The sequence below is a fragment of the Stenella coeruleoalba genome (genome assembly GCF_951394435.1).
Source record: "Stenella coeruleoalba genome assembly, chromosome: 11".
Classification (NCBI taxonomy): Eukaryota; Metazoa; Chordata; class Mammalia; order Artiodactyla; family Delphinidae; genus Stenella; species Stenella coeruleoalba.
In genome coordinates, this window is record NC_137157.1 from 85746207 (window position 1) to 85760400 (window position 14194).

A 14194-nucleotide genomic window follows, 5' to 3' on the forward strand; every position below is an offset into this window, starting at 1 on the left:
CCTTTCTTCACATGGGAACCTTGGCAACCAGGTACAGGACATAACAACAGACCTCATCTTGCTAGATTTAGAGCTACTACATTTATAGACTAAGAATACCTACTACCTTTGCAGATTAAGAATACAAACTAGGGCTTCCCTGGTGGCACAGTGGTTGAGAGTCCTCCTGCCGATGCAGGGGACACGGGTTTGTGCCCCGGTCTGGGAAGATCCCACATGCCACACAGCGGCTGGGCCCGTGAGTCATGGCCGCTGAGCCTGCGCGTCCGGAGCCTGTGCTCCACAACGGGAGAGGCCACAGCAGTGAGAGGCCCGCGTACCGCAAAAAAAAAAAAAAAAAAGAATACAAACTAATCCTATCTCCTGCCTCTATCGCCTTTCTAAAAATTCGTCCATTTAATTGGAGTATAATTACTTAGTTGCCAAAAAAAAGCTGTCAGTGAATACGTATTCTGAGCCCAGCCATGTACGAATAAAAAAAAAGGAAACAAGATTAAGTGTCTGCTAGACACTTGGCACTTTGGTAGATACTGTAAGCAACTTATCTTAAAACTAAATAATAACCTTATGAAGTAGGACCTGCAATCCCCACTCCACAGATGAAGAAAAAGGTTCAGAGTTGCTAAACAACTTCCCCTAAGTCACACAGACGGCGATCAGCACCTGCCTTGACCCCAAACCTTGTGTTATAACAGCGTAACTCCTGACACCGGTAAGGCAGAGAAGATGCTTAAGACAGGATGTCTATGACGTGGTCAGGGAAAGAAGACCACACGACAGAGCAAGGAAATGCTAAAGTGTGAGGGGCTAGGAAGGCGAGTTCCAGTAAATGAGAATGAGCTGCATAGGTTCAGGAGGTTTTGGGAAAGAGGTGGGTCTGGAACTAGGGCATGAAGGATGAACAGGCTTTTAGGAAATGCAGGCTAGAAATTAGGTCATCCTGAGGGCTGGCAGAGGATAAAGGTGGGAAGGAAGCTGGCGGGTTCCCAGGAAACGGCGTGGACACCGACCACAGTGTACACAAAGAGAGCGAGCGAGGCCTGAACAACCCCAGTAGACCCTCCCGCGAGAGAATCGACAAAAATGATGTAACAAAGATGGAGAGAAAATTCCTGCAGAAACAAGGAAGGATTAATAAGAAGTCGTGGTTTAAGGAGCCGGGATCATACTTCCTGTTTCTCTTCTCCCATTTCCTCGATCACTTGTCTCTCCTTCGCTCCAAATTCAAAGCTTTACACAGAAAACCTAACTGTATATTCATCCTCTGAATAAAAGTTTGTCAGAATAAGAAGTGTTGGGGAAAGAGATGAAGGAAGCCAGCAGAAAACTTTGTCTGTGAATCAGCAAGCAGTAGGAGCCCATTAGCAATTCTTCGTCAGGCATTAACCAGTAGACAAATACATATTCTTCAGAAAGGATGTATGTACTAGTTCCCAACACCCACCCACCCCTGCAAAAAAATGTATAGGCTGCACGGACGTGGACGAGCAATGGTGCTTGGCAGGGAGCCAACAGCTCAAGGCATATGAACCATGCCTCTTAAGGAAAATAATTTAGATATACACAAATAAGGTGAGCTGAGGTTGACAGGTCAAAGAGTTAAACCTTTAAGCATGGCGATTTCCATTAAAGAAATACTAGTCAAGCTAAATTAGTATTTCTCCGTAAGACAAACAGTACATTTCCATACATTTATTTTGTAACCAATAAATCAGTAAAAACTATGTAATGAGTGTCTATCATGTATGTTAGTACTTTATTAGGTTCAATTCAGGATAAAGAAAAAATTAAGAGATGTGGTTCCTACCTCAAGGAACCTACAGTATTATATTTTTAACTTGGAAATCACCCAAGCTGTCTCATTCCTGTTCTGTACGTACAATTATATGGCTTCCTACCTAAGTGTGGTTTTATTAAGTCCCGGACCCAATTAGTTTTAAGCAGGATGAAGCTCCAAAATTATAATTAGGTCACTTTTGCCAAAAGTTAACTCAGTAAAAGTGGGGGAGAAAATATTTCCCCTCTGAAACAAAGTAATAAACCTAATGAACTTATTAAAAGAAACAAAAAGTGTTATTAAATTATCACTGGAGTTTAAGAAAATAACACGTATTCCTATTAATATGGCATACGAGTTCTCTAGTTCAGTTTCTCCGAAAATTCTACCACTAGAATGCTCAGCCACCCTACATTTTTCTGTCTCTTAAATTATTCTTTTGCAGGAATCCAGCCAAATGATGTCATGTTAGATATGCAAACTTACCTGCCAAAAAGGGAGACATTCCAGGAAAAGCCTTTGAAGGGAAATAATTCATTAGGGAGTTCAAGGAGAAAGCTAAATATTGAACTTTGACTAAATTATTAAATTTCAGAGTTAGAAAATGAAAATTAAAATTAGAGTGCCTACCATGTATCTGGTATCTCTCTTGAAATAGATATATCTAAAAACAGTTACATATTTATATAATTGAGATTAAATTTCTGATTATCTCAAAAAATATAAATAAAAAATTATTAGAATTGATAGTCCTCACTTCTTTTGTTGTTATTTAAAGCTCAGATTTGAAATAGCCCTGAAATAAAAATGACAAGTGGTATTTTTTTGTCTTATAAAAAAAGACAAAATTTAGGTTGTCATACTTCTAATTTCTTTCTTTATCACAGAATTATCATTTTGAGCGTTCTGATGTTGTGTCTTCATTTCCTTAAGGAAACAACTCCAACAAACTCTTCCACTCATAACACAGTTGTAAATCCGGCTGTAATGGAGAAAAGGCCCCTGAATGGTTAAGTACAGCTGCGGTCACAGATCCTAAACTCTGTCCTACATGGGAAAGATGTCTGTTCACCCTCAGGCCTCCATCTAGAGCTCACTGACTACAACTGTGAATAAATAAGGCCATCAAAGTTAACAAGCGTGGTTAAGTGCTCTCCCTGCAAACTTACAATTCTTCCTTGCAGCAGAATCAAAGATACCTGCTAAACACTTAGGATAGCTAACTATCAGGGAGGGAATAAAAGTTTAAAGAGGCACCCATAACAATATGGAAGCACGGCAGGTTAAGCCATTCACCATCAAGAAAATATCTCTAGAAACATTTTAATGGTCTCTGAGGATGTTATTGTACTGCTGCATTTTAAAATAATTCAAGTTGATAATGAAGACCTTGAGCTTGCAAGAAAAATTTTAATTGAAGTCAGTGCGCACTACGTACACACCCACACACTAAGAAAATGAAATAAATAAATTTGGTTCCCACTTTACAGCAACAATAAAAATCCAAGTGATGGCATTCCTTAAGAAGAGAGAAAACTAAGTCATTACTCTACAGTGAGTAGGAGTTACATGTTATCTCTCTATTCCTATATAACTTTCTTTCAACAAATAATTTGCATTAATATATAAAACGTTTTTCCTTTTTGGAGTTTTAAATATAATATTTAAAGCTTGTATTTCCCAAAAAATGTGCTGACCCAGAGTGTCACATTATAAAGTGCTTAACTCTGATAGCTCAGAGTTAGGATTATATCAGCGTAAATCTGTGCCTCTGAAGAGTTATTCTCTTACAACTGGGACATAGACCTATTTTTCAAGTCAGCATCAGAAAATACTTAATTTTTATATCCAGAAAAAACAAAATCTCTAATTCGAAAAGATACATGCACCCCAATGTTCACAGCAGCACTATTTACAATAGCCAAGACGTGGAAATAACCCAAGCGCCCATCACAGACAACTGGTTTAAGAAGATGTGTTATAGAAATACAGTGGAATATTACTCAACCATGAAAAGAATAATGCCATTTGCAGCAACATGGATGGACCTAGAGAATATTATACTTAGTGAAGTATGTCAGACAAAGACAAATACTATATGGTATCATTTACATGTGGAATCTAAAAAGTAATACAAATGAATCTATATACAAAACAGAAATAGACTTAGACATAGAAAAACTTACGGTTATCAAAGGGGAAAGGAAGGGAGAGACAAATTAGGAATGTGGGATTAACAGATACAAACTACTATACATAAAATAGATAAGCAGGGCTCCCCTGGTGGCACAGTGGTTGAGATTCTGCCTGCCGATGCAGGGGACACAGGTTCGTGCCCCGGTCCGGGAAGATCCCACATGCCGTGGAGCGGCTGGGCCCGTGAGCCATGGCCGCTGAGCCTGCGCGTCCAGAGCCTGTGCTCCGCAATGGGAGACACCACAACGGTGAGAGGCCCGCATACCGCAAAAAAAAAAAAATAAATAGATAAGCAACAAGGATTTACTGTATAGCACAGGGAACTATATTCAATATCTTGTAATAATCTACAATAGAATATAATCAGAAAAAATATATATACATCTACATAACTGAATCACTTTTTGCTGTACACCTGAAACTAACACAATATTGTAAATCAACTATACTTCAATAAAAAAAGAAAATACTTAATTTTTGATAATACTGTAGAAATTAAGGGAAAATGGAATATCCATTTTATAAAAAGAAAAACAGGTCAACTATGAATGATTGGGTCAAAATTTTTTAATGTGTTTATAATAGAAATTATTAATCTCTATCATAAATTTCTTCCATAAATTTGGAATGATGAAATATTTTTCAAAATCATCACATTTAAAAATAAAAATACCAGTGTCTGGGTACCAACTCAGACCATCAGATCAGAATCTTTGGAGATGGGGCTTGCTTGGTAAATAATTTATCTTTAATTTCCTGAAGGTGAGTCCAAGGCACAAACAGGGTCCAGAAACCCTGAATTCAGTTGCCCTGGAGGTCCTTTTAGCTCCAAACTGCTTAACTCAGAGTCCTATCTTGCCAGTCTCCCAAGAGTAGTACTGACGCAAAACTCCATAGACACTTCCTGAGCCTATCTCTGTAAACTTCCAAATGCCATCCATAAAATGCAGATAACCACCAAATTCCACCCTATTGTTGTCAAATTTAATAAGGAAAATGTACACTTCTCTAAATTTCCAAGCACTGCCTACATGTAACTTATGATACGCTCTCATTTGTTGACCCTCTCCATGGCTCTACGATAAACACTGTGGCACATGGGACAAGCGGGCTCAATTCTACACCAACATCCCCCCCCATGCCAAGGACCTCAATCTCACTTATAAAAATATTTACAATCCAAGGTGGAAAATATAAGTGCCATTAGAAAGTAATTGGTACAGTGCTCTGGAGACTCAGGAAGGAGAAAGAACTTTCAACTGGGATCATCAGAAAATGCATCAGGAAGCAGGTAGAAGATGGGTAAATTTTTCATTTACATTGATTGAAGATCAGGTTAGAGAGATGGGCATAATGTGATAACAGGAATAGAATCAAAAAATAGAGATTCCCCCTATCCACTGATATCTCTAAAGAAAAAAGAAAAAATAGAGATCTATATACCTATGGGAAGAGAAGGAGAGAGAGGGAGAGAGAAGGTGGCAGGGCGGGAGGGAGAGTGAGAGGATGCAAGATTACACTGTAGGCAATTCAAATAAGCTAGAAAATTGATGTGACAAAGGAAGCAAGCAGTTTGAAAAGGCTGAAGGGTACGACGGGCGATGAGAGAGGGTCATGAATGCCAAATTTAGAGGTGCTCACTTTATTTGAAAGGCAACTAAGAATTACAAACTGCTTTTTATCAAAGGACCGATGTGATTTTTACATTAGCGTTCGACAAAACTACTGTCGTGAGTAGAGTTGACCATGGTGAAGATACGGTGCAACAGTGCAGCAGTGCAAGGGATGAATTAATATTCAGAAAGCAAGGGGGTGGGAAGATCAGTTCAGAAGCTTCCACAATAGTCCATTCAAGTATGTTGTGCCCATAAACCAGGACAGCAAGAGTAGAAAAGGAAGGGAAGGGCTTGACATAATGATTATCACTTTGAAGAAAGTTATACCCTGGAAATTCCGGTGATGCCTTTGCTGTCTAGTGCAATGGAAACAGGAAGCCTTCAGAGCCAGACAGAACTGGACTCAAATCAAGGCTCTGCATCTGATAAACGGTAAAATCTTGGGTAAGCTACTTAACCTCCATGAGCTTCAGACAGGAACAGTAATAGGTATCTCTAATGCTGTAATGAGAATGAGTTGTGATATCTGAAAAATGCTTAGCATATTGGGGGGAAATTAACAATAGGGAAGACAGCAAACCCGTAAAAGAAACAAAAATGGGGATTAAGATATTAACAATTTTAAGGAGTCAATGAGCTTTTATACCAGAACTCAGCTACCATCCTCCACATTTATTAGCATCTGGCTGTCCCTCTCCTTCAGATAGCAGGAGACATTCTCCAGTATCTCCCTGGTTCCAGGTACCAACTCCTTATTTTAAAAACAGAGTTCAGGCAGACACATGACAGAACACAGAAACAGTTCTCCAGAAGGTAAAATGATACCTACAAGCTTGCTCTTGATTTCACTTGTGTTTGGGACAGAGAAAGGATCAGTGTTCAAAGTATCTACTGATGAACGTCTCAAAGCAGAAGTGAACATGATGGGACTCAGGGAGAACTGTGCAGAGAATGCAAGTGGAGGATTTCTGACAAAGCTTTTAAACTAGACAAAGAATGTGCTCTTCCCTTTGTCCAATTCAATCACTGTTAAACAAAACTTTGGCCTCATTTGGAATGACAAGACTGAAAATTAAGATGAATACACCATTGAGTGTTTAAAGCAGCCTTCAAAGAATATTTGTAACAGGTTTGCCAAATACGGTGACGCCATCTTTACAACAGTTATGAACTCAGAATACTGGTACACTGGTTTTATAGATGAAAAATTTAATTTATCTCCTCCTGTTGGAAAACAATAGAGAAAAGCAAAGCACTGAATGCTCTTGAAACAAACGTGCTATTTCTGTCCATAGTTTTATTTATTAAGAGAGGTTTCTTTGCTTCTCTAGTAGAAAACAACTAAAATCATAGTATTTTGCAGCTTTCTGAATCAACTATTAAAATAGTCTGAATCCTATATGTAACGACCAGCCAAGCAATACAATTTCAATTTTAACCCCAAGTTTACAGCTTCTAATTACTGTGCTAAAACTGTCTCATGTATGCATTTTATTCTCTTCCTATAATCTTTCATCGTTCCATGAGGAGACGACTGATTAGGATCAGTTTGGGAAAAGTGTCCTCGTTAAATAAATGCAGTTAGGTCACCCACATTTGCTGTAGCCCCTTTGTCAGCTTGATGGTTTTACATAAAAGGTTTATGTTACTACCATTTTTTTTTTTTTTTTTTTTTTTTTTTTTTGCGGTACGCGGGCCTCTCACTGTCGTGGCCCCTCCCGCTGCGGAGCACAGGCTCCGGACGTTCAGGCTCAGCGGCCATGGCTCACGGGCCCAGCCGCTCCGCGGCATGTGGGATCTTCCCGGACCGGGGCACGAACCCGTGTCCCCTGCATCGGCAGGCGGACTCCCAGTCACTGCGCCACCAGGGAAGCCCACTACCATTTTTTAAGTAACATAAAAATCTTCTTATTTGTACACCCATGTTCATAGTAGCATTATTCATAATAGCCAAAAAGTGGAAGCAGTCCAGCTATCTAGCAATGGATAAGCGAAATGCTATCTACACATGAAATGAAATATTATTTAGCCTTAAAAAAGAATGAAATTCTGACACATGCTACAACATTAGATGAATATTGAAGACTATAGGCTCAGTGGGATAGGCCAATCCAAAAAAAAAAAAACAGACACACACAAATACTCTATGATTGCACTTATATGAGGTACCTAGAGTAGTCAAATTCGTAGACACAGAAAGAAAAATGGTGGTTACCACGGGGGCTAGGGGGAGATGGGAATGGGGAAGAGTTCTTATTTAATGCATAGAGAGTTTCAGTTTGGGAAGATAAAAAAAGTCTGGAGATGGATGGCGCTGACGGCTGCACAACACGTGAATGTACTTAATGCCATCGACTGTACAACTAAAAATGTTTAAAATGGTAAATTTATGTGATGTCTATGTCACCAAAATTTTTCAAAATACAATAAGATCTTCCTCTAGCTAGCACTGAAACTTCTTAGAGATATTGGAGCTCTAAGAATGAACGAGTAAAGAAAAGTTTGGGTTCCAGAATAGTATGTCCAATCACTGATGCTAAACAAACTTGTCCACATGTCTACTTTCATTCCCATTAATTTATGCATTTAAGAATCATTGTTCTCTCATAGACTTGGAATGAAGACCACTAAGAGAAAAGGCTTTTAGCAGCCTACATCATTTTAGGGAATGCAGAGAAACCTAGAGTACAAAGTAAGTACAGTTCTCTAGATGGCCCTCTTTCTTCTTTTACAAAAACATTAGGCTTTTTAGAACTCAGAGACTCAGTACAGATTTTCAAAACAGTATTGGCAGGATTATCAGAATAAAAGTTTTGGAGGTAGACATAAACTAATCAACTGATGACACAGAGTAAGGCACCTGAGATGTCTAAATTAAGAAAATAAAATGACGTATTTTTATTACCATACTACCACTAACGGAAAAAAAAAAAAAATGAAATAACAGTAAAGGTTTTGCAAGTGGGCTCCTCCAGAAAAATACTAAGTTCCTCCTCCCAGGCTCCCCGCCCTCCTTCTTTACCCATAGGCTACCAGGTATTTTCTTACTTCCTTCTAAGTTGGTTCAGCCTTAGTAATTACTCATTTAGAAAGAGACGTCAGAGTTTCTGCTCTGGTCAAAACAACAACAACAAAAATTGTTAGAATTGGATGGAGATGGCTGGCACTCCTGAAAAAATGGGCATTCTCACAGACAAATGGATATCAGTAAGTTTCTATAGAACGAATTAAAGATTTGATTAAAGTTCAATAAGTATTCACCAAATCCTCTACTTGTTCTAGACCTCCCCATACTTAATCAACATGCTTGTGAACAACATTCCTTCACTGGCATTCATTTGAAACCTCATCTTTTCCAGAAGTGTTAAAATTAGCTTTGTTGGCATTTAAGAAAATGGGCTGATTCTCCTTTTCACTGAATTGCCTATTTTAATCATTTTGAATTAATGAGTACAGTTTACAGGCCATCTTTAAAATAAATACCCAGTACGCAATTATCTCTCAGTCAATTCCTAAAACACCTCTACGGGGTAGTTTCTTTTTCCATTATTTTTATATAACAAAACCTAAACTTTAGAGATTCGGCATTATAATTTACCCAAAGCCAGACAGTTAATACATGGCAGAGCAGGGATTTGAATAATTCTAGGCTTTCTGACCACTTTCTAGTAGTCAATATTCCTTTTAAACTACAGCAAGCAGAACTGGTCAAAATGCTACAAATGCAGGAGGAGAATTCTGGAAATTATGCTACCGAAACCACATCTCACAAGACAGCTCATAAGAGGCAGACAACTCACTGAACTTAGAGGCACTCAACCCTTTGTGTTTACTCTTTATTTTAACAGGAATTAGATAATGGTCTAAACTCCCTCATCACAAAATTATATAATTATTTCTAAAACCAAATTTATAGGAACTTATAATTTCTCCTGTTAAATTTAATATTCTTATTTTTTCCCACTGTCTAAATCTAGCACAGCTTGAAATTTATATCCAATCAGCCAAACTATGATCTATACCTTCCAGTTTCAGACAACTAGAAATTTAATAAATACGCTTCCTATGTATTTTATTCAAGACCTTAATAAACTGCTGAAGAAGATCAGGAAAGGAAAGCATCCTGGCTTTAGAGATTCAAGTTATAAATTCTCCTGTCCTCTTTTTTACTCACCACCCAGACCAAATTTCACTGGCTTCACTGACAGCACCACATGCCAAAACAGGAGATAAAGCCATCAATATGACCAGCTTTATCACGCCAGTAAAATTTTAATGGGTCCTACAGCTTCACCACTTTTAGAAAGGTGACTACAGGGGAAAACCAACTAACAGAGATAAATTAGCAAAATGGGAAACTCTGTAAATTAGAAGAGGTATGTTTTAACAAGTATATTTTTCAACGTTTATATTGGGAAACTCTGAGGGGTTTGTTATAATGTTTGCAATGCTTGCTTTCTTAATTACAAAAGGAGTATAGGCTTTTTGAGAAAACTATTTAATAGAAGAAGGTATTTTTTTTTTAAGAAAGAGAAAAGATCCTTTTTTCTTTTTAATAAATCCCACTGGTAATTTGTGTTATTAATTTGGCACTTTTAAATGTTTGTTTCTTGTCTTGAAGATTGCATTATTATAGATCTTTCAGGTTGTCAAATATTCTTTTCTAGTTCTTCAGATACACAGAGATAGAGATATACAGACAGGGATTCATATATTTAAAGACTACATTGCTTCATTAAATTGAAGAGAAATCCTTATGATTCATTCCCCAAAAATCATCTCTATTGATAATATCTCTACTATCTCATTCCCTATAAAACCATATAAATACTACACTACCAATCCCAAATTACTTTCTAAACGTAACAGTGGCTACCATTTACTAAATGTGTCATATCTTCCAGGTTACAAATAGCATTTCATTTACCAGATCAAGCCTGTAAGGTAGATTTTATTATCCATATTTTACAAATGAATATATTCAGTCTCAGAAGGATTAATCATTTTATGATTGCTTATAAATATTTAAGGTCAGACAGCTAATAAGTGGCTGAAGTAAATATTGGAACACAAATATGACAAGAAATCCTGCATCTTAATCACTGTACTGTACTTGAATCCCTCCATCAATAGATCTTGCTATCCGGCTATTTTCACACTTAGAATAAAAAAAATTAAAATTCAACCTTCATTTATTTCATCCACCTGTCCATATGGAGTATTAATAAAAAATAAATGCACAATACTCTAAAGTTTTTCTCAATCTGGGCACTATTGACATTTTGGGTTAGATAATTCTTTGTTTGGGGGACTGTCCTGTGTATTGTAGGATGATTAACAACATTCCTGGACTCTGCCTACTACGTGCACCTTGGTAGCACTACCCTCCTCAAAGTCCTGAAAACTAAAAATACCTTCAGATTTGGCCAAATGTCCCCGTGGGGCAAAATTAGCCCCCGTTGATAACCAATGCAATACCCTATTTAAAACTTTGGAAACCCAGAGTAAGCAGAATAACGGACTCAAGTTCTGATATATTTACATTTACAAGTATTTCTTCCACGAAGATTATAATTATAGAATTCGGCACTTCTGGAGGAATATGTAGAGTTCTACACAATCAAAGTGCTTTTCTGAGAGCTCATATGTTACACAAATCAATATTTAACTAAATTAGGTAAAAATACTTCAGGTGCAACTCTTTAGCGGTCCATTTCATTCCAATGTTAAATAAAGTAAACCTTCATTTATTGCCCAAAGTGGCACAAAGAGGTTTATTATTTATTCCAACTCATGAAAAAGTAATTCATACCATCTCTAATGAAGAGATATCCTTTTAGAACATTCAATGTTCTAGCTACTCTCTGCCCCATTTTTTATGATTTCCCTGTAAGTTACAAGCATGAACTCATAAACTATAGAAAATAAATAATGAAGCATAACTTTATGGGAAAAAAATTATGAAAATAGTCTGCCGTTCAAGGTTAGAAAACCAGTAATTAAAGTCAAAAGTAAAACCAAATGACCTGTAAAAATCAAGGCAAACATTGCCTCCTGCAAGAATATTTCACTGATGTCAAATGAAACTCCTGAAAAAGGCCCTTCCTCTAAACTATATTTATTTAAATCTCTCCTAACAGGAGCTTTGTACAGGAAAGTCAATGCTCACTTGGTCCGCAAATTAGGTTCATGCCCTTCTTGGATTAAGTCTATAGAGCTGTGATTTGCAAACTTTTTTTTTTTCTCACTTCAACATACCTGATGGATGTGACACACACATCAGTAACTGTGGCTCACTACAGCATTGATTCAGGATGTGGGGAGTTCTCCCTAGAGAGAACGTAGCAGAAACAAGGGCAGGTTAGAGTTTGAAAGCACCTACCCTGTGATAATCACCTTTGTAGAAGACAAAGGGCCATTGTTTCTGCCATCTCAAAGAGCAGGCCTAGGATGAAAAGTTCATTTCACCATTGACAGTACCATCTTATGTGGATAATATTTCCAAAAGCACCCATAATTTGGTGCATCTAATCTCCAGCCTTCCTTTGCCAGCTATATTTTAGACCTATATGGGGTGATAGTTATAAATCTGTCAAATTGTTTGAATATTTGTATTAAGTATTATGTACAAAATCATGTCATATTGCCGTACTGGTTCTTTTCCTACCTATGTGTGTTGTTTTTCCTTTTTTAGCTAGACAAGTTAGTTTTTTTTAATTTTTATTTTATGTTGGAGTATAACTGATTTACAATGTTGTGTTAGTTTCAGGTATACAACCAAAGTGATTCTAGCTATGGTTTTGTTCTAAGGAGAACCTTAGGCATTATTAAACTTGCTTCAGATTTCTATTGTGTTAAAGATCTATTTTGAATGAAGACCATGTAGGTAAATGGAACTACTTAATTCCCTAAAAACTGACCAAGTTTGTTTTGTTTTGTTTTGTTTTGCTTTTGCGGTACGCGGGCCTCTCACTGTGTGGCCTCTCCTGTTGCAGAGCACAGGCTCCGGACGCACAGGCTCAGCGGCCATGGCTCACGGGCCCAGCCGCTCCGCGGCATGTGGGATCTTCCCGGACCAGGGCACGAACCCATGTCCCCTGCATCAGCAGGCAGACTCTCAACCACTGCACCACCAGGGAAGCCCTGACCAAGTTTTATATATGTGTTTCTTCCTCCCACTTTCCACTATTCTAGCCATACATAAATCACCAAAAGATATTTAACACAGCAAAAATGTTGGGTTTTTTCCTTGTTTTCATCTGAATCGAACAAGAGGAGAGGGTTCAACGTATCAAACATACAACACAGATAGAGCTTCATGTTAACTCATGTGATGGTCTTCAAAGTTTTAGCTGACCAAAAATTAAATATATAGATTATTTTACTGACAAAAAAAAAACAAGTTCAGTATTAGTATGTGTTAAGGGTCTTCCTATCAAGGTGAGTGGTGTGTAGGTAGGTCTGTGACAGAATCACACAGCTTCCTCCTGATCACCCACAGTTTGATAAGGTTTAGGTTTAGGACTGGTGTTTGGGCACGTACATGCTGCAAAAAAAAAAAAAAAAAAAGATGCACAAATTATTTTGGTACAAAAAGGTGACAGTCACACTCTGCTTTGTTCCAGTTAGACCACATCTAAACTACTGTACAAGGTTCTGGACTTCTCCAAAAAAGAGAGGAGCAGAGGGGAGGGAGGGAGAGGTGAAATGGCATGGAAGGGAACTTAGCTCCCCATCAGGGTAGTGACTAAGCAAAAGCATAATGAGGACCATTTGTTAGGGATTTCATAAATTTGGCTCTCCCTTCAATTTCCCTCCAACCCTGTAACAGCAGCAATGCTTTCTAGGAAAAGGAACACATAGAGAAGCAAACGAATTCCTCCAAAAACCCACTATGATATATAAGGACAAGTTTAGAAGAATACTGGGAGTGATGAAAATTTTACCAGGTGGGAATCTACACGAAGTGGGCAAAGGCTAGAAATCACATTGCAGTTATAGAAGCTTGACCTAGAGTGTGTAGCCTTATTTATGTATGTGTAATTATATATAAATTATATTAAATAGAAATACATGCTTACATACGTTAGTTATAGATCTATAAATTACATACATGCAATTATATATTATATAAATATAATGTATAAATTATATATGTTATATATTATATACAGAGACAAACCATTTATATATATATATAAACAAATCATTATAAGCATCTGGAATAACCCAAGAAAAACATCAAAGTGGAACCCAACCTGATAATTTCACAAGATTAACTGCTCTCGTCTATCTAGATTGTCTCAACTGACAAAATAATTTTTAACTAGTCATAATGATCCAGCATCCACTTGTTTCAAGGAGAAGAATCTTGCCCTTGTAGTTTTAAAATGTGATGGGGTTATGACAGTCTACCGTGCCAGGGATTCCCATGAATCCCTCCCATGAGGGTCACCCAGAAGCTGCGGTCTGTACTGACTCTGATCGGTCTATTTCCTTGGTAAGATCAGCACCAGTAGGGCAAAGCTGTCTGCCCTGTAAAGACTGAGGACCCTATTTAAAGTCTAATCTGAAATAGGGTGACAGCCTCTGTGCTTATTAAAAT

The 14194-nt window shown here is 37.6% G+C and overlaps 1 protein-coding gene across 3 annotated transcripts in view; it reads right to left on the reverse strand.

Moving 5' to 3' along the window:
* The window catches only part of PDE3A (phosphodiesterase 3A), a gene marked incomplete at its 5' end in the record, with an annotated part of 452867 nt that overhangs the window by 272736 nt on the left and 165937 nt on the right, over positions 1-14194 (reverse strand). The gene's annotated exons all lie outside the window — the stretch shown is intronic.